We start from the raw sequence: 23,837 nt of genomic DNA on the forward strand, positions 1-23,837 counted from the left end.
CTGTGTCTATATAGGCTCCCCGTTTTTGTCGAGTTTTGTCGCGACATCGTGCATGTCCACGTTCATATCAGGGTTTTTGCCAGTTCTACGTTGTAGAATGCACAACGAAAAGCCCTTCAATCTGACGCTATCCTCTTCGTCTTCCTCACTCACCCACGAGACAGCGGGGAAGAAACACTTTCACGCCGCTCCTTACGTTAGTTCTTTAATGCAACAAAAATTAATCCACGGCTTGACATCAAATGCAAACAAAAAAAAGCAACTGAGGTCGCTGGAAAAGGAGGTAGATATAAAGAGAATGTAGGTCAAAAAAATTATGTGAGCCCTATCCTTACTACTTCCTGCCATCACGCTGACCGACTCATCCAAAACAGCCCCCGCTGCCCACTTATATCGTTCAACATACAGTGCCGCTCAAAAGTTTGTGAACCCCCTCAACATTTTGGAATTTTCTATTATTTCAACCTGATTTCCTAATCAATCAATTCAGTAGTTTTTTTTTTTGTTTTTTTAACAGTTGTGTTGTCGAGACTAAATTAAAAAGAGTTTTCATCAACTGATGTAGGTGCAAAATTGAACTGTTTGGTCACAACCAAAACCGCCATGTCTGGCGAAAAGTCAACACTGCATACCACCAAAAGAACCTTCTCCCAACAGTGAAGCATGGAAGTGGGAATGTCAAGATCTGGGCTTGCTTTTCATCCTCAGGACCTGGACAACTCCACATAGTCCAGGGAATCATGAATTCTGAGGAATATTGTCAAATCCTAGAACATAACCTGACGCCATCTGTTTTGAAGTTAAAGCTTGGCAGAAGGTGGATCATGCAACATGATAATGATCCAAAGCATTCCAGCAATACAACCAAGGAATGGCTGAAAAAGAAGAAGATTCGTGTTCTGGACTGGCCCAGTCAAAGTCCTGACCTAAATCCCATTGAAATGCTGTGGCGGGACCTGAAGCGAGCAGTTCATGCCAGACGCCCATCAAACCTCTCTCAACTGACTGCGTTCTGCAAGGAAGAATGGGCAAAAATCCCCCAAAGTAGATGTGAGAGGCTGATTAGTCACTACAGAAACCGTTTGGTTGAGGTAATCTCTGCAAAAGGAGGCGCAATATCCTATTAACTGAAGGGGTTCACATACTTTTGCACACATGATATCTGAGTTTTTCTTAAATCAACCACTTTTGTTAAATAAAGAATGACAATATAACTATTTCTTTTGTTTCAGTCCATTATTTGGAATGTCAGTATTGTGGATTTGGGTATAACTTAACATTTAATAAGGTCATTTTAGTTTTTTTTACAAAAAATCTGACCATCGCTGTGGGGTTCACAAACTTTCGAGCAGCACTGTAATAATAACAAGCCTGTCTTATTTAAAGGGCAACTGAAGACCTTTCCGGATTTTGGTGTAATTTTATGAATATAAACTTGGGACAAGTTCATCAAAACAACCATGACATTATCAACACGTAATTGTAAGGATAATTTGCGTTTTTTTAGTTTTTTTGCACTCCGTTAATGGTCCCTTCGCAAACCCGGAAGTGTGACGTAGGCAACAGAAGACTACCCACAGCTAGTACAGCAGCAACAACGATGTCAGTGATATTTCCACCAAAGGTAACCATTCAGGATCACTCTTTCCTGAGGCGTCAGATGACAGCGATTTACTTGACACAGCAGATGGCGTCATGACGCCAATTGAAAGCTCGACACTTCACGAACAGGAGAGTGAGTGGTAAGTCCAGCATCGTGATTTTTTTATCAGAATGCGATTACATGGTTGTATATTTTTTCCATGCTCTACACATAGCTAAAACTGGATATTAGGTAATGGGACAGCTCCTACCGATCTAAATATGATAAAGCTAGCCCAAATGTGGCTAAATGAATGCTCTACACATAGCTAAAACTGGATATTAGGTAATGGGACAGCTCCTACCGATCTAAATATGATAAAGCTAGCCCAAATGTGGCTAAATGAATGCTCTACACATAGCTAAAACTGGATATTAGGTAATGGGACAGATCCTACCGATCCAAATATGATAAAGCTAGCCCAAATGTGGCTAAATGAATATGTTATTGATATTTCAAAATAAATGACAAAACCATTTTATTTTCCAGGTGTTGCTGTACCCTTCCAAGAGTATGCCTGTGTCATCAGGAGATCCCAGACGTGAGAGCCAAACTTGAGGAGGCTGAAGCACTGACAGGGGCATGAATTACATTAAAAAAATAAAACCATAAATTGTTAACAACATTGACACATTTTGTTGACTGTTTAATGTATTCTATTGGTATATAATATATTGTAATTATATTACATTCTGAAAAAATATTTAATAGGCCACAATAATAAATGATACCAGATTTATGTATATGTATTTACTCTTTTCTGTAGCATGAAGTGTTCTCTATACAAAGATAATGCATTATCATTAAAATATGAAGTTAACTTGATTTTTCTTTTAAAAAATGTGTACTGTATATATGACTAGTTTATGATTTCATGTCATCAAAATTTGCTACATTTATTTCTCCTAAATCATCGTCATCTGATGTCGCAGACGGAAGAAATTCAGCATCTGGCAGGCCTCATAGGATCTCTTCAGTCGTCATCGCTGGATACCGCATCACTTCGGTCATCATATCACTCGACCCACTCTCTCTTGATTTTGGGAAACTGGGTGGCAACTGACTTGCAACGCTTTTTTCATCGTGTTGAGGGTTTCCGCCACTTAATTTTTTATGTTTGGCTTCCTGGAGAAAAAAAAAAAATCACAGCAGCATGAAAATATTGGATGAATCCTAATTTTAATTTAATAATAATTTTTGGGTGATCAAATAATAATGCCCCAGTCATAGCAGCATCATTTGATGCTATTGTTCCCTCTTCAAATAGGCAGACCTTGATGTTAAAGTATAAAAAACGAGCCAAGGACCTATTTGGTGCTGGGGACATTTGAATTTACATAAAACCTATTGATATAGTAATAAAATCACACGAGTAGACGACGTCAGCCAACCTATCCACTTATGACAGGCCAACAGCAAAAAAAAAAAAAAAATGTCGCACTTCAACAAACAGGCAGTAGGAGTCCCCCCTCGTTTATCAAAAAAAGCCATTAATGTTCTACTTACGTCTTTGCAAAACCAAGGTTGCATTGTTGTAGGTTTTCAAAGCTGTCGTGGCTGAAATGATGAAAACAATGAGCCGATTGGGGACCTGTAAGCATGTTAACAAAAACGGTCCAAACCTTTGCAGGAGAAGTTTTTTTGGGACCACTCCTAGAGTCTCGAATCTTCCTGTGAGTAATTCATCGCTACACATCGAGATGGCATGACGAATCCCGCGAGTAAAACCCAGAAAATGTATGCAATATATGGCGAGGATAGCGTGGTGCTATATTTCCGCGTTCAGAGTGGTGGCGAGGCTTCCTGGAAGTTATGTCATGAGGTAGGGGTCAGCAGGACGGCGCGTCCCTCGTTGCTATGGTGTTGCTATGGCCATAACTCAAAAACTACGCGGTCAATTATTTATTTATTTTTTTTTATGTGACTTTTTGAGAGAGCGAATGACGCATTTAATACAATTCAACTGAGTAAAACACTTAAGAGCGAAATCTGAAAAGCTCTTCAGTTGCCCTTTAACCAAATAATAATTAACAACGTGTTGTATAGAACCAAATAAATAATTTACAATTAACGTGAATAATTATCCAAACATTTGTGACCGCACACGAGGTAGGCCTGGCCAGGAAGGAGCTTGAGACGCCAACGTGTCCAACCAAACAGTTCTTTAATCAGAAAAACAGAAAAAGAAAACAAAAGAAAAAGGCCGAAATGTGGCACAAACAGTAACACAGTAAACAATCAACTAAAATGTCTCAAAAATGGCAACTTAGGTCTGTTCTCATCAAAATTCTCAAATGTCTTAAAATGGCAACTTAGGTCTGTTCTCAAAATATTTTCTTCCAAATCTCTCTGTCAGTCTCCTTCCGCCCTCCCCTTCGCTTCTTCTGGTCGTCTTTTATCTTGTCCTCCAGGCCAGCTGCAATTAGGTGGCTTAAGCAGCCACACCTGGATGCGTTGTGCGGCATGCTGGGAAGTGTAGTCTTTGGGCTGGCGGCCATTTTGACTTGATTCTTCAGCTCTGCAAAAGGAATGTAACGGCCCTCCACTACCTGTCCCCGCCTGATGTCACACATCCCCCTCCCCGGGCCTGACGTCCTCGGCAGGTCAATGGCAGCGCAAAAGGCATCTCGGCGGGACAGGGCATCAGCGTTTCCGTGTTTGCTTCCGGCCCTGTGCACAACAGAAAATATGAAAGGCTGCAGGCTCAAGAACCATCTCGTTACCCTGCTGTTGGTTTCTTTGTTCTTCGCCATCCATTGCAGCGGGGAGTGGTCCGTCACCAGTGTGAACCTCCGACCCAACAAGTAGTATTTGAGGGTCTCCAACGCCCATTTAATGGCCAGGCACTCCTTCTCCACCGTGGCATAATTCTTTTCTCTTGGCAGCAGCTGCCGGCTCAAATATAGGACGGGATGTTCCTCATCCCCACTGACCTGGGCTAGTACTGCTCCTAGACCGGTCTCTGATGCATCCACCTGCACCACGAATTCCCTGGTGAAGTCTGGGGCTGTCAGAACCGGTGCGCTACACAGGGCTGTCTTGAGGTCAGTAAATGCTGCTTCAGCTTTTGTGTTCCAGCTCACCATCCGGGAGTGTCTCTTGGTGGTCAGCTCTGTAAGCGGGGCAGCTATCATAGCGAAATTAGAGATAAATCGTCGGTAATAATTAGCCAACCCCAGGAACGAACGAACCTGTTTCTTTGTCACCGGTCTGGGCCAGCTCCGAATGGCCTCAAGCTTGGCCTCCTGAGGCTTTACCAACCCTCGGCCAATGGTGTACCCCAAATAATTAGTCTCACTACATGCCACCTTACATTTCTTTGGGTTCGCAGTCAGCCCTGCTTGCCGGAGGGAGTCCAGGACCTTCTGCACCCGTGGAAGATGACTTTCCCAGTCAGAGCTTTGGATTACCACATCATCGAGGTAGGCTGCAGCATATTCTCGATGAGGTCGTAGGACTTGATCCATCAGCCGCTGGAAAGTGGCCGGAGCACCGAACAAGCCGAACGGCATCATTCGGTACTGCCAAAGGCCTCCCGGGGTAGCGAAGGCAGTCTTCTCCTTGGATTCTGCTGAAAGGGGGACTTGCCAATATCCTTTAGTGAGATCAAGGGTGGTAATGAAGCGAGCGTTTCCCAAATTTTCAATGAGCTCATCCACTCGCGGCATAGGATATGCGTCAAATTCTGACACTTCATTGACTTTTCGGAAATCATTACAGAAACGTATGGTATTGTCTGGTTTTCCTATCAGCACTATGGGGCTGGACCAGGCGCTCTTAGACGGCTCGATTACCTTCATTTCCAGCATCTTCTGTACTTCGTCCTCAACAATTTTCTTGCGAGCCTCCGGTATTCGGTAAGGTTTCTGGTTCACCTTCTGCCCAGGCCGGGTGCGGATTTCGTGTTCGATGAGATGAGTGCAGCCTGGCCTTGCCGAGAATACGTCCTGGTTGCCATCTACGAGCTCTTTTGCCTGCTGGAGTTGGTTGGGATCAAGTTCAGGCCCAAATTGCACTTGGTCCCGAGAGGGGGTGTCTAGGCCTCTGGGGGGAAGACAGGTGAACAAAACCTCTCTCTCATGCCATTTTTTCAGCAGATTGACATGGTAAATTTGCTCACCTTTCCGCTTGCCCGGTTGTCTCACCTTGTAATTTACTTCCCCCACTTTTTCAATTATTTCAAAGGGTCCCTGCCAGGTTGCCAAGAACTTGCATTCTACCGTGGGGACCAGCACTAGTACTCGATCCCCGGGCTGGAATTCCCGGGGTTGAGCTGTCCGATTGTACGTACCCCTCTGGTCTCTTTGGGCTTTTTCCATGTGTTCTTTCACTATGGGCATAACGGCTGACATCCTTTCCCTCATGGCCCCTACATGTTCCACCATGGTTCGGTGGGGGCAGGGTTGCTCCTCCCAGGTCTCCTTGGCGATATCCAGCAGACCCCTGGGCTTGTGGGAATAAAGTAGATCGAAGGGTGAAAAGCCTGTCGACGATTGAGGTACTTCTCTTACCGCAAACAGGAGATAGGGAAGTAGCTGGTCCCAGTTCCGGCCGTCCTTGTCAATGGCCTTCCGTAGCATCGCCTTCAGAGTCTTGTTGAACCGTTCCACCAACCCGTCCGTTTGAGGGTGGTAGACAGAGGTCCTCAACTGTTTCACTCTTAACAGCGTACACATCTCTCGGGTGACCCGAGCCATAAATGGGGTGCCCTGGTCCGTTAGAATTTCTTTAGGAAGACCTACCCTGCTGCTGAAGAGGAAAAGTTCATGAGCAATGTGCTTAGCGTTGGCCTTTCGTAATGGGATAGCCTCTGGATACCGGGTAGCATAGTCTATAATTACAAGGATGTACTGGTGGCCTCGCGCGCTCTTAGGGAGAGGCCCTACAATGTCCATTCCCACCCTTTCAAATGGTGTTTCTATGATAGGCAACGGCACCAGGGGATTCCGGTACCCTTGTTTGGGGGCTTTTAACTGGCACTCTGGGCAACTGCGGCAATAATTTTCTATGTCCTTGTGAACACCTGGCCAAAAGAACCTTTGCAATACTCGTTCTTTGGTTTTCTCCACCCCTAGATGAGCCCCCATTACGTGAGTATGAGCTAACTGCAGAACAGTGGGGCGGTGCATGCGAGGTACGAGCAATTGTTCAACAATTTTGTCTTTAACTTTCACCACTTGGTATAAAAGCCCATTTTTTACCGCAAAGTGGGGAAAGGCAGGAGTGGTTCGGTCCCCTACCAACGTTCCCTCTATTACCTGAAGGTTTTTTAAAACATTGCAGAACGTGGGTTCTTGTAATTGAGCAGTGCCATACTGACCCTTTAAGGACGATTCGGCCTCTGGGATCGCTCGTTCCTCGTCACTGGAGGCAGACGGTGGACTTGAGGCGGTTGAGTCTTCTGGCCTGTATCTTGAGCCCCGGTCTGCTGCGACAAAAGCCGGGGTGATCTCCTTGCGATGTCTTCGCTCGAGCCTCTTGTGGGCTTCCCGCCACAACTTAGGAAAGGCCGGGCAGTCCCGGCCAATAAGGACAGGCACGGGAAGGGCCTTGACAACCCCCACTCGCACATTGAACGTGCCCTTGGTAGTAGTGAGCCTCACCTCGGTGGTCGGATATTCGTGGGTGTCCCCATGGACGCAGACAACTGGTACTTTCTCTCCTCGCTCCAGGTTGGGGGCCTCCAGGACCCACTCCTGAACCAGGGTCCTCGTGCTTCCTGAATCCAACAGGGCTTCCACATCCCGGCAGTTGACAGTGACTGGACACATAGGCCGTGGGCTTTCACTTTCCCCCAGGAGGGCTGCAAACTGGGAGGGGGTGCTGCCAGAAGACTCTGCGGTAGGCATAGGCAAGTCAGACTTTCCACACTGCCAAGAGATATGTCCTACCTCTCCGCAGCGGTAACACCGACGAGCCTCAGGAGCCAGGGCGCTTTTTGACGGCTCTAGTGTAGGCAGTCCTCGTCCCGGGTCTATGGGAGGGGCCCGATCACGATTGGAGCTGCTGGTTCGCTGGGGAGTTGAGGCAGCAGGCTTACTACGGGGCTGTCGAAGCATGTCCGCAGCAGCGTGAAATTGTTCAACCGCCTCAGTTAGCTCTAGGGTCGTTGTGAATTTCTGCTGACTAATTGCCTTCTTGGCGTCGAACGGCAGGGCTCGTAAGTAGCGGTCAATCACCAGAGTCTCTACGATTTCTGCTGGGGTCTTTTTGTCAGGCTCCAACCACTTCTTGGTTATTCTAATCAACTCGTGCATCTGAGAGCGGGGGTTGAGCCCATTTTGAAAGGTCCAGCTATGAAACCGCTGGGCCATGCCAAACCTTGTAAGGCCATGGCGGCTCAATATTTCGGCCTTTAGCTGGTCATAATCTTGTGCACTTTCTGGCTCTAAATCTCGATAGGCGTTCAGTGCCTCCCCCGAGAGAAAAGGGGCTAATAGGCTACCCCACTGGGGTTTCGGCCATCGCTCTTGAACAGCAGTGGATTCAAAAGCATGGAGGTAGGCCTCCACATCATCAGACACTGACATTTTGGGAATGAATTCACTTGCCTTGGGTTTAGCTCGGGCCAATTGGTGAAGCTCTTGCTCTTTAAGCTGGTTGGCCCTCATTTGCTGTTGAAGCAAGGCCACCTGGGTTTCTTGTTGTGCCTTCTGGGCCTCCAAGAGCATCTGCATTAACCGCTCCATTCCGCGGGGCTGTTGGCTGGTGTGAAGCTGGGAGAAAAGCTTGGATAACTCGTCTATGGCCCTAGTCCTAGGCCCACATGCCCGCATTCTCCACCATCTGTGACCGCACACGAGGTAGGCCTGGCCAGGAAGGAGCTTGAGACGCCAACGTGTCCAACCAAACAGTTCTTTAATCAGAAAAACAGCGGGTTTTCCCCAAAAGAAAAAGGCCGAAATGTGGCACAAACAGTAACACAGTAAACAATCAACTAAAATGTCTCAAAAATGGCAACTTAGGTCTGTTCTCATCAAAATTCTCAAATGTCTTAAAATGGCAACTTAGGTCTGTTCTCAAAATATTTTCTTCCAAATCTCTCTGTCAGTCTCCTTCCGCCCTCCCCTTCGCTTCTTCTGGTCGTCTTTTATCTTGTCCTCCAGGCCAGCTGCAATTAGGTGGCTTAAGCAGCCACACCTGGATGCGTTGTGCGGCATGCTGGGAAGTGTAGTCTTTGGGCTGGCGGCCATTTTGACTTGATTCTTCAGCTCTGCAAAAGGAATGTAACGGCCCTCCACTACCTGTCCCCGCCTGATGTCACACATTATTCAGGCACTTCCACCCGAAAGTAAGTTGATTTTTTAGCCTGACTTTTGTTAAGAGTTTTTGAATTCCCTGTAGTTTTGTTGGTACTTTGTTTTTTGTTGGCATAAATGAAAACATTATTGCACCGCCTTTTCTGCCTCACCTCTCTTTTCCTGCATTTGGGTCCACACCACCTGCCCACCCACGTAACTTGACACAAGCTTACTTTATAGTATTTGTTTGACCGTCGAGAGAGACACGACACACGCGGTAGTGAACTCTTGTATCTGGTGGGAAACATTCATGACAGCGTTTACTTACCTTAAATATTGTGTAAAGTGACGAATGAGGTCACGTAAATGTGAAATCATGTTAGAAGTGTTGCCTGCGCGTCAGATGTCCTTCCCCCTCTAAGCCGTCTGTTTCTTTATGGTAGCCGAAATACTAATATACCAGGGGTGAAAGTGGTTAGAATTTCTTACCGGAACTCCCCGACGTGAAGGTCGCCACGGAGCAAGAAATTTTATTTATTGTTTTGGGTCAAAACTACTGAAATGCAAAGAAAACTGTTTTGGTCAGTTAGTCTATAACACATACAAAAACGGATTTTCATTAAAAATTGTATTTTTTCAATGATTTGCAAAATAAAAGTTAACAAAAACAGCTATAACCCCAACCTTCATCTCCTAAATTTAATTTTTTTCCCTCATTTCCTCACATATTAAATGGCAAATCTCAATTTTAACTACTTAAGAACATAGGATGTATACTAAAATTGAAGATAATGTAAACATTTACTTTTTGTTGTGTTTTTAATAATAAAGATATAAGTAACATACATTAAGAAAAATAAGTACAAATGACATATTATGCAGAGTGAAATGGAATATATTTTGATATATACATTGACTTTTTAAATCATAAGGAAATAAATAACTAGCCTAACATAAATGAACAAATATAAGTCCAAAGTGCACATCAACAGCTTTGATGTTCTTAACCTCCCCATCAGAACAAATAAAACTAAATATGATAAATAAGCCTCCTCAACTCTTTCCCTGCTCTTAACGATTTGAAACATTTTGAATTGCATTGGCCTTTTTTTTATGCTGTTTCAGAAAACATGCACATATGAACCAATTAGAGCTAACTATCTCTGGTGATCACATGTCAATATGTCAGCCAATTGAACGGATAAATGAGTAGATAAATAATAATGATAAATGAGTCCAGGCGTTTTGCTTTGCTGCGTGCATTCGCACATTGAGGTGACTCGTCATCGTCACACTCAGATAACTGCAGCAACTGGGGAAACCTCCATGCCGTCCGTGGAATAAAATAAATAATAAATATCGGTGGAAATGGATTACGCTACACAAGCACTTTATTATGCTTGTTGTTAACACTTGTGTATGTAAATCTAATGTTGGTAGATTGATGCATTGATTGAAATGCATATGTGGCAGCTATGTACTTTTTTTTTTTTTTTTTTTTTTTTTTTTACATAGCCTTTTGACAGTTGCCGTCATATTTTCGGATTCAAAGCACCGTATACAGGAACAGCTTTCCGGCCCTGAATCATATACCGGAACTGCGTTCCTGACCGTTCTGGCCCACTTTCACCCCTGCCTAATACTAATACCATACAAATGACAGTCTTTTTTGAGGGGGGGGGGGGGGGGGCTCAGGTGTAGTGTCACTGACAGACACATGATAGAGCAACAACTGGAAGGGTAGGGGTGAGTGCTGCCGCTCCAAGCCATTTCTCGCTGCATTTTTGGGACATAATTTTTTTTTGTGGTTTTGAAACCGTGATGTTTTCATACCACGGTAAACCTTGAAACCGGTAACCGGCACATGCCTATGTACAGTACATCATACTGTTCTCTTACAACAATAGTTGAATAGCAAACGTCACAACAGATGTCTGATCCATGAACACACCAACACATTTCCTGGTTCAATTAAATATTGGTATTTCATTCTCAGGGGCAGACTTACCATCAATCAAACAAAGGCATTTGCCCGGGGTGCTGAGATTTCCCAAGGCTCCCAAAAGTGTCATAAAATGTGATTAATAAAGTTAGGTTCAATTTAAAGCAATATTTTCCCCTTAAAAACACGTAATCCATCATGATCATTTTTAGTGCTCTCCCCTCCCATATCATGCAACATGGATTATGCTGTTTTATTACTGCGGATGTGGAAAGTTGATTTAGAAAGCAGGTAGCAAAATTAATTGGTTGGTGCATTGTGAGGAACATGAAGCAGAGTTATCCCAATGGAATGGGGGAAAAAAATCTGGAAGATGAGCGAGGCTTGAAATCAAAAGCATCATACTTCATAGTTTTTGTTTGGTCATTTTGTTCTCCCTGTAGGGCTTTGATAGGTAAACATGAGATGTAAATTTTGGTAGATGTGCCAACATAAACTGTACGAGATTAACGGAGTACAAAGAAAATCTTGATACAGTCGCAAAAAAAACCACAAAGTGGTTGTCATAAATGACTTCAATGCACAGTTGAAGCCTCTTTAAAGCTTGTCATTATTGGCAGTGATCATACCCAAAAATCAATGCCAAGTCCTCCATTCACTCTGTTTTCAAGACTCACATCGAGACATTAACCGATCGTTGTTACTTTGATTTAACTCTGTTGGCTGAAATTATCCTGATTTTATGGGCTCCCTGTCTTGTGTAAGTGCCTCATCGTCATCTCGGTCACCTTGCGGGTGAGTGTTGGCTGCGACTAACTGCTTGTTGCGCATAAAGAGCCCAGAGGGTAGCGAAAAGAAAAAAAAATGTTTGTAAAATGTAAAAATGTTTTACCTTGTGGACATAGTAGTTAACACACAACACGTCCAACTCCGAGTATGTATGTATATTAGGGCTGTCAAACGATTAAAATTTATAATCAAGTTAATCACAGCTTAAAAATTAATTAATCGTAATTAATCGTAATTCAAACCATTTCTAAAATATGTCATATTTTTCTGTAAATTATTGTTGGAATGGAAAGATAAGACCCAAGACGGACATAAACATTCAACATACTGTACATAAGTACTGTATTTGTTTATTATAACAATAAATCCACAAGATGGCATTAACATTATTAACATTCTTTGTGTTAAAAGGGATCCACGGATAGAAAAGACTAGTAGTTCTTAAAAGATAAATGTTAGTACAAGTTATAGTTGTTTTATATTAAAACCCCTCTTAATGTTTTCGTTTTAATACAATTTGTAAAATTTTCAATCAAAAAAATAAACTAGTAGCTCGCAATTGTTGATGTCGCCGGTGACGTCACATGGGATCCCTGCCGTTCTTCCACAGTGTCTTTAACTACGTAAGGCAGTGATTGTAATACACCACAAGGTGTCAATGGCGAGTTTTAAATTAATTAGAGATCTAGCCAAGGCAAAGTCTGAGTAAGTTTTATGTGTATTTTGCATAGCTATCTTGATTGGGAATGCCAGTTCTCTGTGCATTGAGCGGTTTTCTTTTTGTGAACATTATTTTTTTGAGGGATAGGAATATTATTTTTGTTGTGCTTTCACTAAATGATAACGTAGCAACTTAACTCTTGATAGGAAGTTGGGCAACCATGACTGTCAGTGGTGGCTGCAGATGGTATACTGTATAGCCTGCGATCGTCTCCTTTGAGAGGTAAGAATATTATTTTTGTTGTGCTTACACTAAATGATACTGTAGCGACTTAACTGTTCCGCCCAATTGTATGATGGGAAGTTGGGCAACCATGACTGTCAGCGGTGGCTGCAAATGGTATACAGTACTAGTATGTTCTGCGTTGTGTTCAATTAAGCGTGTTAAAAAAAAAGATCGACTCCTGTCACATTCTTCCCCACGTCGTTCGTCAGAAGCTTAAGCCAATAAAAGGCGCGGTCCAACAAACGCCTGTGTTCACTCGCATTTCTCTCCCTTTTCACTCTCAATGTGCTAAAACAGCGTCATTGTAAACTGTTTGAGGCAACGCATGAACGGGTCATTCCGTGCATGCGTTAATTTAACGTGATTCATTTTTAAAAATTACTGCCCGTTAACGCGATAAATTTGACAGCACTAATATTAATCATTGTAAAGTACTAGTGAAATAGACTGACAACAAGTTCAGCATTCGCAATTTGCTCGTCATTACACACACAGTATCTCACTCACACATTTGTAAATCTTGGTTGGAACATTCATCATTATTCGGCAAAAAATTCAGTTTTTCTTCCTTAGCAAATTCATGTGAACTCTTGGCGATTAAAACCTAAGTTGAAATGAGTTGAGGAGCTTCATGGAGTGCTACCGCCATCTAATGACATCTGAAAATTATAACACTTGTCGAGGGAAATTTTCGCTTGTCACTGCAGGGCTCTGGGAACACTGTACTTGTGGTTAATTTTCACTTGATTGGCAGGTACGTATTATATACAATAGTAATATAAGTGTCGACAACCTTGAATAATGGGTGACTTAATTATCCATTAAAAATGATTGAATGTTGATTTTAAATATGAACTATCATAGAAATGCTGATTACACTGTGACATGGTATCTTCTGACCGCAACTGTGAACAGACACCTAATAGAACAACACAATAATATCATTTAAATCTACCTGGTATCAAATTTGTGTATGGCTTGCAGTGGGACAAAAGATTTTCGTGTTGATAATTTGCACAATTTAATAACTCACTTGTGCCCCTTTCCCACTGAAACTAGTGGGTCAACGCGCGTTTTTTCCAAGCAGATGCAACCCACTAGCAATTAGCTTGCCTGGTATACTAGACTCACCGCTGTTCCAGCGATTGAGTCTGGCGACCGTCCGGCGGATCAAATTCCGAGGGCGGAGCAAGTCACAGCAAACAGACAGCGGAGTGGACCAATCAGCGACGGGCAGACGTTACGTTGTTAAAGCGACAAGCAATTAGCGTGAGAGGAGAATGGAGAAGTGTATTCAACATGGCTAGCGCGAGCCATGTTGACTGTTGTCAATGACTTTTTTCGATGTGTTTTTGGTAATTTAAAACTGGTTTTACTGCGGATTGGAACATATTCTCGGCTCTCCCATTCGCCATCTGTGTTGTTGTAGAGACAACTTTCGGCGCGCAAGAGTGACGTTATTCGTTAAGAACACATCACGCAAATAAATGAATCTGATTGGACGATTGATTTTGTACCTCGCTCGAGAGGCCGTTAATGGGCTGGGTCCCAGACTATTTCTCACAGTGTTTGAAAAATACAGGGAGAATAGTCTGGCTGTGCCAGGGAAGCAATTGGCATTTGGCACCTTTCCCATTGACAAAGGCGTGTCTTTTTTTTTTTCTTCTTCACCTATCTAACCCCCCACCCCTCCTCAGCCTTGCGCAAGGTTACGTGACATCCCCACGCTAAGATGCACGTCGACAAGTACGACCGAATTCATTCAATGGCGTACCGCACGCATGCTATTTTTAGACCGTGACGTCGCATCGTAAAGCGGAAGTAAAGCCGAAGTGGGACATTATAGACCTGCCCTCGCATAGAGACAACGTAATTTGTGCTACTTTTCTCCGGTAATCTTTCAAAAACGAACATGCCGATCACGCATTGCTTTTTGGAACTTGTAGAAACGACTCTAGACATTACGACACATGAAGGATGTTTTCTTCATACGTTTCCGGAAACCAAAAACTCGGGAGGAAAAAATGTGAAGACCGAATCAACTTGAGCGGACTTTAACACCAGCTTGGTGAATCCATTCTCATTTCATATGCAGTAAACATTTTGTTGGGTTGGCATTGTCTTTCAGAGGACAAAGAGGTAAGCCATTTTTATATTTTTAACTTATTTTTTTAGCGTAACGTTGTGCCGTACTGCTTCTGTCTGACAATGAATGACCTGAAAAGAATTACAATGGTATCTGACTGCCACTGTAACCGTTTCTGTTATATATCAGAAAAAAACAACTTTAGTAAGAGGGAAGTGTAAATAAATTATAGAATTAAGATGTTATCAATAAAAAAATTAAAAGTGTCCGTTGGCTGTCATTGAGTAGCATTTGCGATCGCTACACAAAGCTAACTAAATTACCCCCAAGAACGGTAAGAGACGTAGGACAACCAGAGGATATATAAGAAAGACAGGGCTGATGGTAAAGGATAGCTTGTTGAAACAGGAGACTGTCATTGTCAGTCGCATCGATAAAAAAGCTAAGGCTATGCTTAGGTCGGCTCGTTTTTTTCGTCTTTTCCAGCCTTCGACACTCAAGCCATCTCTTTAACTGAACAATTTTATGTTCTTCCACATCTTTGCCAGTGAATTTGGCACCAGGCACATCATTTTCGGAGAGAATTGGTAGGTTTAGCTCTGTAAACATCTCCTTCGTACACGATTTCCATTCATTTCCTATTAGGGACAAACGTTGGCTTGTCCCTACTTAGCAACAGTAGCTAATGTCATGAATATTAATGAGCAAAAGTGACGTGTTGCTTGCGGTATGCCATTCAAGGAAGTAAACAATGCAGAGCAACATGGAAGCATCCTTTCCATTTGTGTTCTCTGTTTTCATGCTTTTTACTGCCCTCAAAATGGTCGAAATGCAGCAAAGGATCAACACTCTGCTTGTGCGGAGGCAATGTAGGCGACGTGAATTTTGGTTTGAAATTAAAAGGAGTTGCTACTGGCTCCTTCTTCAACTCGCTTTTTTGTGAGCATCGACTGAAACTACGGTTGTGGGGTGTGTTAAATGGGAGGCGACTGGCACATTGTTATGACGCATCACGTAAGAGAGTACGTCACCACGTAGATTAGGGTGTTGACTGTTGACCCGGGGTTTTGCTTTCACACTGCATGACGATCAGAGCCGAGGTGATTTTAACGCGGGTCGCTTGGCGGGTTGATTGACACGGGTTGAGGCGGGTTGCTGCACTTTTCCCACTGCCACCAAAAGCCGATTGTTAGTGGGTTGACATGGTTTTTTTGGCCAGTGGGAATGGGGTATTAGTTACGCATTGCTGATTTATTTTCATTGCAAGCTGGCTTATTTCAAGTATTAGTGCCCATGCTCAACCACCCACCATGATGACAGGAGATTCGTTACCACTCTGCTGGCACACGCCGCTGCCTCAACTCCCAAAGTAGCCACTCCTGTTCGTAATTACATGCTTGGCTGGGAATTGCCTTGTCAAAGACCGGGGCAATGATGTCGCAGTGGATGAGTTACCGGCTGTGAAACTTATTTACATATTGAGATTTCCATACGTGAACGGCCCCAGGTTACTGCTGATAACATGTAAATTAGTGCGGCACTCTCATGACGATCTTGACACGTCTCATGCGTGCTAACATCCTTGGCTGCGAACGCAGAGGGAGACAAATGAGAACGACACTTCAAATCAGAAACATTCAAAATAAAGTAGAAGAAGAGCACTGAAAGCGCAAACCTCCATAGCGACAAGGTCAATTGTGAAATTAGTGATTAATATGACTAGGACTGAGGTGTCAAACACGAGGCCCAGGGGCTAGTTCCAGTCCACCTCATACTTTAATTATTTGTTGCTGTAAAGAATAAAGCAGAATAAATGTTTCTACTTCTTTTTTTTGGGCCAAACTTCCATGCTATTATGACACATTTGTGCAAATGCATACAGTGAGGCAAATAAGTATTGAGTCAACCACCAATTGTGCAAGTTCTCCTGCTTGAAAAGATTAGAGAGGCCTGTAATTGTCAACATAGGTAAACCTTAACCATGAGAGACAGAATGTGGAAAAAAAACATACAATCCCATTGTTTGATTTTGAAAGAATTGATTTCCAAATTAGAGTTGAAAATAAGTACTTGGTCACCTACAAACAAGCAAGATTTCTGGCTGTCAACGAGGTCTAACTTCTAACAAGGTGTAAAGAGGCTCGACTCGTTACCTGTATTAATGGCACCTGTTTTAACTCATTATCGGTATAAAAGACACCTGTCCACAAACTCAGTCAGTCACACTCCAAACTCCACTATGGCCAAAACCAAAGAGCTGTCGAAGGACACCAGAGACAAAATTGTAGACCAGCACCAGGCTGGGAAGACTGAATCTGCAATAGGTAAAACGCTTGGTGTAGAGAAATCAACTGTGGGAGCAATTATTAGAAAATGGAAGACATACAAAACCACTGATAATCTCCCTCGATCTGGGGCTCCAAGCAAGATCTCACCCCGTGGCGTCAAAAAGATAACAAGAACGGTGAGCAAAAATCCCAGAACCACACGGGGGGACCTAGTGAATGACCTACAGAGAGCTGGGACCACAGTAACAAAGGCTACTATCAGTAACACAATGCGCCGCCAGGGACTCAAATCCTGCACTGCCAAACGTGTCCCCCTGCTGAAGAAAGTACACCTCCAGGCCCGTCTGCGGTTCGCTAGAGAGCATTTGGATGATCCACAAGAGGACTGGGAGAATGTGTTATGGTCAGATGAAACCAAAATAGAACTTTTTGGTAGAAACACAGGTTCACGTGTTTGGAGGAGAAAGAATACTGAATTGCATCCGAAGAACACCATAACCACTGTAAAGCATGGGGGTGGAAACATCATGCTTTGGGGCTGTTTTTCTGCAAAGGGACCAGGATGATTGATCTGTGTAAAGGAGAGAATGAATTGGGCCATGTTACGAGAGATTTTGAGTGAAAATATCCTTCCATCAGCAAGGGCATGGAAGATTAGACGTGGCTGGGTCTTTCAGCATGACAATGATCCCAAACACACAGCCAGGGCAACAAAGGAGTGGCTTCGTAAGAAGCATTTCAAGGTCCTGGAGTGGCCTAGCCAGTCTTCAGATCTTAACCCCATAGAAAAACTTTGGAGGGAGTTGAAAGTCCGTGTTGCCCAACGACAGCTCCAAAATATCACTGCTCTAGAGGAGATCTGCATGGAGGAATGGGCCAAAATACCAGCAACAGTGTGTGAAAAGCTTGTGAAGAGTTACAGAAAACGTTTGACCTCCGTTATTGCCAACAAAGGGTACATAACAAAGTATTGAGATGAACTTTTGGTATTGACCAAATACTTATTTTCCACTATAATTTGCAAATAAATTATTTAAAAATCAAACAATGTGATTTTCTGGGCTTTTTTTCCCCCACATTCTGTCTCTCATGGTTGAGGTTTACCCATGTTGACAATTACAGGCCTCTCTAATATTTTCAAGTGGGAGAACTTGCACAATTAGTGGTTGACTAAATACTTATTTGCCCCACTGTAGATTTGAATCAGAATTGATGTTAAATGACAAGCTTGTGTCCGTGAGCTGCAGTCCGCATTACTTAAGCCCCTATTTCTTAATTTCCATCCTATTTTCTAAAAGTTGGTATTATGGGAAACCTTGCTTAACACAGAACGATGAGGATTCCCACAATTATTATTTCCTAAACACCAGAATAGCTGGTTTTACATGACAGTTTTTCGCAAAATAAAAGCAATATTTCGGGTAAGTATGATTGCGACTTGACCGAGTTTTCCATTGAAGGCTGTTTTTGAAAAAGGATCATCGACATGCTGCGTTCCCTCATGCTCCTCAACTCAGCTTTTGTTCAAAGGAAGTTCACCCAAGTAGTACTGCTTCAGACTTCAGGCTTCAGGGGATGGTTTGTCATATTCTTTTCCCCTTCTTTCATTCTTTTCATTATTTTTTAACATCCCGTGTCTAGTCCAAGAGAACTGAGAAATGATCCAGTGACTGGGTGTCACATGTCATATGGCATTTAATTATCATTTTTTTCCATTGCGCCTCTGCAATATATTCATTCATTCATTCATTTTCCATGCCGCTTTTCCTCACGAGGGTCGCGGAGGTGCTGGAGCCTATCCCAGCTAACTCGGGGCAGTAGATTTTAATTTCAAAATATCTGAAACACCACCTCATGAAAGCGTATATTTAAGATGTTTTTAAACATTTCTGGTGGCATTAATAGCCATTTTGCTATGCTCAATTCAGATTTCTTGCATTTCAAAGAATGATGGAAATAGTAATAAAGTTAATAAATGATAGTTTTTAATAGAGTTAATAATTAGAAGGATTCTTTTTTTTTTGCATTTTTTTACTTTTTTAAAGGGAACCTCACACTTAAAGACTTACAGGCTCTAATAAGCCACAATTGTTCTCTTTTACTTAAATATGTTATTAGAAACACTTAAAATATTGCCATTAATTTAAAAATCTATAATGTTAATACATGTCTTGACCTATGGAGGGCGCCATGTTTTATGCGCGCAATGGAGGCTCGGTGTGATGACGTAGATCAGGGGTCTCCAAACAGGTCCTCGAGGGCCGCTGTGGGTCCTGGTTTTTGTTCATATTGATCAAGCACAGACCTTTTAACCAATGTGGTTTCTACTAAAACAAGCAGCACCTGACTGCAATCAACTAATTACACTTTTAAAACACCAGATTGGTGAAAAGGTGTGGTCTTGCTTGGTTGGAGTGAAATCCTGTACCCACTGTTGCCCTATGTGGAATAATTTGTATAATTTGATTGTCACTGTCTCAAGACGAACACTATGGGGTTACTCCAATTCCTTCTACGTGGTGAGACGTCCAACACATGGGCACATTGGTTAAAAGTAATAACTATTTGTGTTTTTATTGAGTCTTTTATTACCTTTACATTGCCTCAAGATACTTTTTGCATGTGCTTCCCTCTCATACTTTTAGCATTGTGTTTTCTTGAGGTAGCTTTGAAGAAGATTGTTGATCTGTTGACCACATTAGTCACGTAGCATATTTTAACCACCCCTATTTGATATTACCACCTTTAAGTATTTTCTTAAAGGCATCTTTAATATGTTCTGTCTGTATGCATCCAAACAAAACAAGCTGAAAGCGCACGATAGTACTTTCAGTTTCAAATTCGCGTCTTGTAGGACGTTTCGCCGGTGTAGCACATTTTGGCAGAACACAGTTTTTTTTTCCTACTCTCGTCTCATCTCGTCTTTCCTGTTCATTTTGCTTTTGCTGCTCGTTTTGTGAAATATCGACAGTGCTTTCATGCTCATTAATGTTCCTTTTGTGTTGAAAGGTTTCAACAGATGACATCATTATGTCGCACAAGTCATACTCTGGAAGCCCGGCACTGTAACCATGTGAGGTCACCGCCATGCGACGTCAACAACAGTGGTGACCTAGTAGTTAAACTAATTTTAAAAATTGTATAAAAACAAAGACATCAAGAGGGGTTTCACCCATAGCAAAGCAAAATTGAAGATGAGATCTTGTTCATTTCTCATTTAAATCTCTGAGAAATTAATCAGCTATAATCGAGACCAGAGTGGTTTTCTCAGTTTTCTCAAATTTGTCTAATGAGAAGTAAGTCTCATAGTTAGCATTACATGAGAAGGTCTTGAGAATAGTTCTACTGGCATGATTTTTCAATCAAGTCTCACAGTTGTCTCCTTTCAAGATCTCACCACGAGACAACTATGAGTACTTGTGTCGATCTCAAATGCGTCCCAATTTCATCTCCTTTCTTGGAGTCACGAACTCAGTAATGTCTCAGTAAAAGATATGGATAAGCAAAGTATTTTATTTCTTCGACTTGCCTCAAAGCTGCCTCATTTACTTATCTCGCGGAGCAACCTTACATTGTGCCAGTCACAAATGTTTCTCAATTTGATCTCCTTCCAGTCTGCAATTGCTCATTTGGGGTTTTCAAGATTCTTTCATTGTAAGAAAGAGTAGTGTCTGCTCTGACATGTCCAATCACATCTTAATTCATCTCATGCCAAAATCCGAGAAAATATTATAATTGGTCAAATAATTTAATAACATCTGGTTAACCCTTTAACACCTAAGCCAATTTTGGCCGAATTTGCATGCATTTGATGTTGCCTTTATATTTCAAACAAAAAATTGTTTACAATGGCCAAGTTGGGTCCCTTTTTTCAGGACACTTTGAACTTCATGTCCAAACTGTTGTTTTCTTGACTGAACAATTATATTTCACATTTTGGACCCAAAAAGACAAAAAAAAAAAATCGCAAAATCTTTTTTCAAAATGTGTAATGTTGATCTCCCATTGACAACCAAACATGCTCGACCAACCGTTTTGAAGCTTGATAATATTTATTCAACCTGTTAGGATAAACATTCACTAGAAAAAGATAAGATTGAATAGTTTTATGTTGGACAATTCAACACAAACAGCAGATCAGGGGTCGCGTTAACCGGAAATTTTCCGTCGTTGACCGGTTTTTTAAAACGGTGACGGAAAAAACTGAAGTCCGTCAGTCATTTTGACAGGTTGCAATTCACACCCCAGACCACAGGGTGGCGAGTTAGCATATTAATTAGCTATTGTCTCTCTTAATGCATGACGTCGTTGGCTATTCTGTCAGAATATTGTAGCGTAACCGGGGTCTGGCGGCGGCACCGTGATTGACACATCAACGCGAGGTTCTTATTGGTGCACCCGGTGTGCCAGCGCGTCATCCAATTGATGGGCAAGATTGCCGCTTGTGTATAGACCCCAATCACATGACGTCACAACTCCGCCCCCCTGACCGGAGCCGCCATATTGTGTGTCAGCCCGTCATGTTTATACATTACCGCTACGTACATACCTCCTATTACGGCGTGTTTTTCTGCTCGTTAATATTAATAATCAAAATGGTGAAGGCGTGTGTGGCGGTTGGTTGCTGTAACAGAGAAGATAGACGGAGAGACTTGAAGTTCTACCGTATTCTGAGAGACGCGAAGATGAGAGCGAGATGGACTGCTGTAATTCGACAAGAAATCTGGGCACCAAACGATCACCACAGACTATGTAGTAGTATTTTTATATCTGGTAAGATGCATTTAATATATATTTAGAAGATTTTGGGCTGACAACCACAATTAAGATCATTGTGTGACGTTGGTGATTGGGGTCTATATCGTTGCCTCCTTTTCTTTGGGGGCGGAGTTGTTGGCGGTAAGCAGAGTAAAAAGGGAGAAAAATACCACGACTTCCGTGTCTTATTTTTCGCCGCCAAGCAAGCGTTACAATATTAATTAAAAATGAATGAAAACTAAATAGTATTGAATATGTCATCATTATCATTTTTAAAATTTAAGTGACGGGTAAAAATAGACTATGACCGGATTTTTATGACCCTGTCAGTCAAAATGACAGACAACGAAAATGTCTAGCGCAACCTCTGCAGCAGATATGGTCATAGGCGTTTTTGGCCCTTACACATACTATGGTCAAAACAGGTTATATACAGTGCAAAATGGTGAGAAAAAAATATCTATATATCATCTAACACAAAAAGGGTTTGGAGAATATCTTTTTGTGAAGTTAGGTGTTGTACCCATCACCTTATCAAAAGTTTATACGTACATGCAATCAAGCTTCTCGAACACACATCTACATAAAAATTGAAAAGATTATAGTGAAGAAAAAATATATCTAACATTAAAAAAGTATTTTTAAAAAAATACTGACAAGTAGTTCAGTTCAATTCAAATTTTTCCGACTCCTCTCAATTTTTCAGGCATGCGACCCAATAAAGTTGGTTTTTTTTTTTTTTTTTCTGCACACTCAATAAAGCTTCTTCTTGAACAGGTCACGGAGCTGCGTCACACACAACGCCGTTCGCCGTTTGCGCGCTGCTGTCACTTCTACTCGCCGAGACGCCAACTCATCCAAAGAAAACGACAAATACGGCTCATCTTCTTCCTTGAGTTGATGAAATAATGCATTAGCTTGCGCTAAATGTAGTTTTAGTTTCATTTTCCACGTTTCAAAGTCGCTCGCTCAAACCAACCGGCCGTTGCTTGCTTGGCATGCCTCTCTTTCATTTGTTGGCGCCTCGCTCGGAAATTTATTAAAAATGATCACATTCGGTTCGTCCTTCTTGACATCACAACGGCTCTTGGGGTATGTAGTCTTTTGGGCTGCTTTTGGTTTTGATAAAGGACAAGAAATTATAGAAATATGGAGATAGATACCATGTCCATGCAGTGTTGTAATGCATATTTCTGAGTGCAATAAAACTATGAAATTCAAATGACATTATCTCCCGTTTTTCTTGGTCGATTGACTTCAAATAAAAACTGGTGTGGACATCAACTTCCGCACTTTCAAATGAGACCAACCAGCGGCACGTGGGTGACGTAATTACAGCGTGACGAAGCTTCAAAGACGATATGCGTAAACGCGTCGCTGCCGACACGTTCGGTGTTAAAGGGTTAATTTGGGTTATCTTGTTCAATGTAAAAATTAGTGATGTGACCGAAAATTTGGCACCGAAAACTATCGATCGCTACAAATGCATTATTGGTTTTTGGTTTCGAAGACCAAAAGTTTATAACAAAATAGTGTGAAGAACCTTAGTCCTGTTGCTTGATGACGTAATTAAAACAGGCAAAACTATTGGCTCACAGGCAACATGTCTGCGATTTTTTTTTTTTTTTTTAAATATAAAAGAAATATATAAATTATTAAATGAACCAAAATATAATCCATTTTCTTCATAGTTGCTACACGCTCTTTCTGAAGTTGCTTTCCATTGATGTGCCGCATCACATCGACCACAGAGCATCTGAGCCCGTGCGTGGCTCAGTGGTAGAGAAGTTGTTCCCCAACTCAGAGGTTGTGATTTCAACTCTCTGTCCTGTTGAATTCATCTAAGTGTCCTTGAGCAAGACACTGAACCCCATGTTGTTGCGTCACCAGCAGGTAGATGAGGATATAGTGTCAAAGCGCTTTGAGTGCCTGAAAGGTGCTGTACAAGTGTAACTCTATTTTTAATTGAGAGAATTTCTCTGCTCAAATCCGCCTTTCTCAAATCAATCTCCTTTGTCTGAATGATGTCTTTGCTCATTTTGACTCATCAATTGCTCCTAAGGATACCCTTAGGAGTACAAACTCAGAAACAAATAAGCAGAGAATGAGATAAATTTGAGATGATCAAATTCGTTTCACGAGACG

General features: G+C 42.2%; 1 protein-coding gene and 1 long non-coding RNA gene across 3 annotated transcripts in view; both read right to left on the reverse strand.

The window, feature by feature from the left end:
• Nucleotides 1-23,837, reverse strand: part of syt6a (synaptotagmin VIa) — a 233,355-nt gene that overhangs the window by 169,175 nt on the left and 40,343 nt on the right. The gene's annotated exons all lie outside the window — the stretch shown is intronic.
• On the reverse strand, nucleotides 1,382-3,575 carry LOC130912525 (uncharacterized). The gene is made up of 3 exons (XR_009062616.1): nucleotides 3,265-3,575; nucleotides 3,149-3,199; nucleotides 1,382-2,767 (listed from the first exon to the last, which is right to left on the reverse strand). It is a non-coding gene; the product is annotated as an uncharacterized LOC130912525 (long non-coding RNA).

The sequence above is a fragment of the Corythoichthys intestinalis genome, chromosome 2 (genome assembly GCF_030265065.1).
Source record: "Corythoichthys intestinalis isolate RoL2023-P3 chromosome 2, ASM3026506v1, whole genome shotgun sequence".
Lineage (NCBI taxonomy): Eukaryota > Metazoa > Chordata > Actinopteri > Syngnathiformes > Syngnathidae > Corythoichthys > Corythoichthys intestinalis.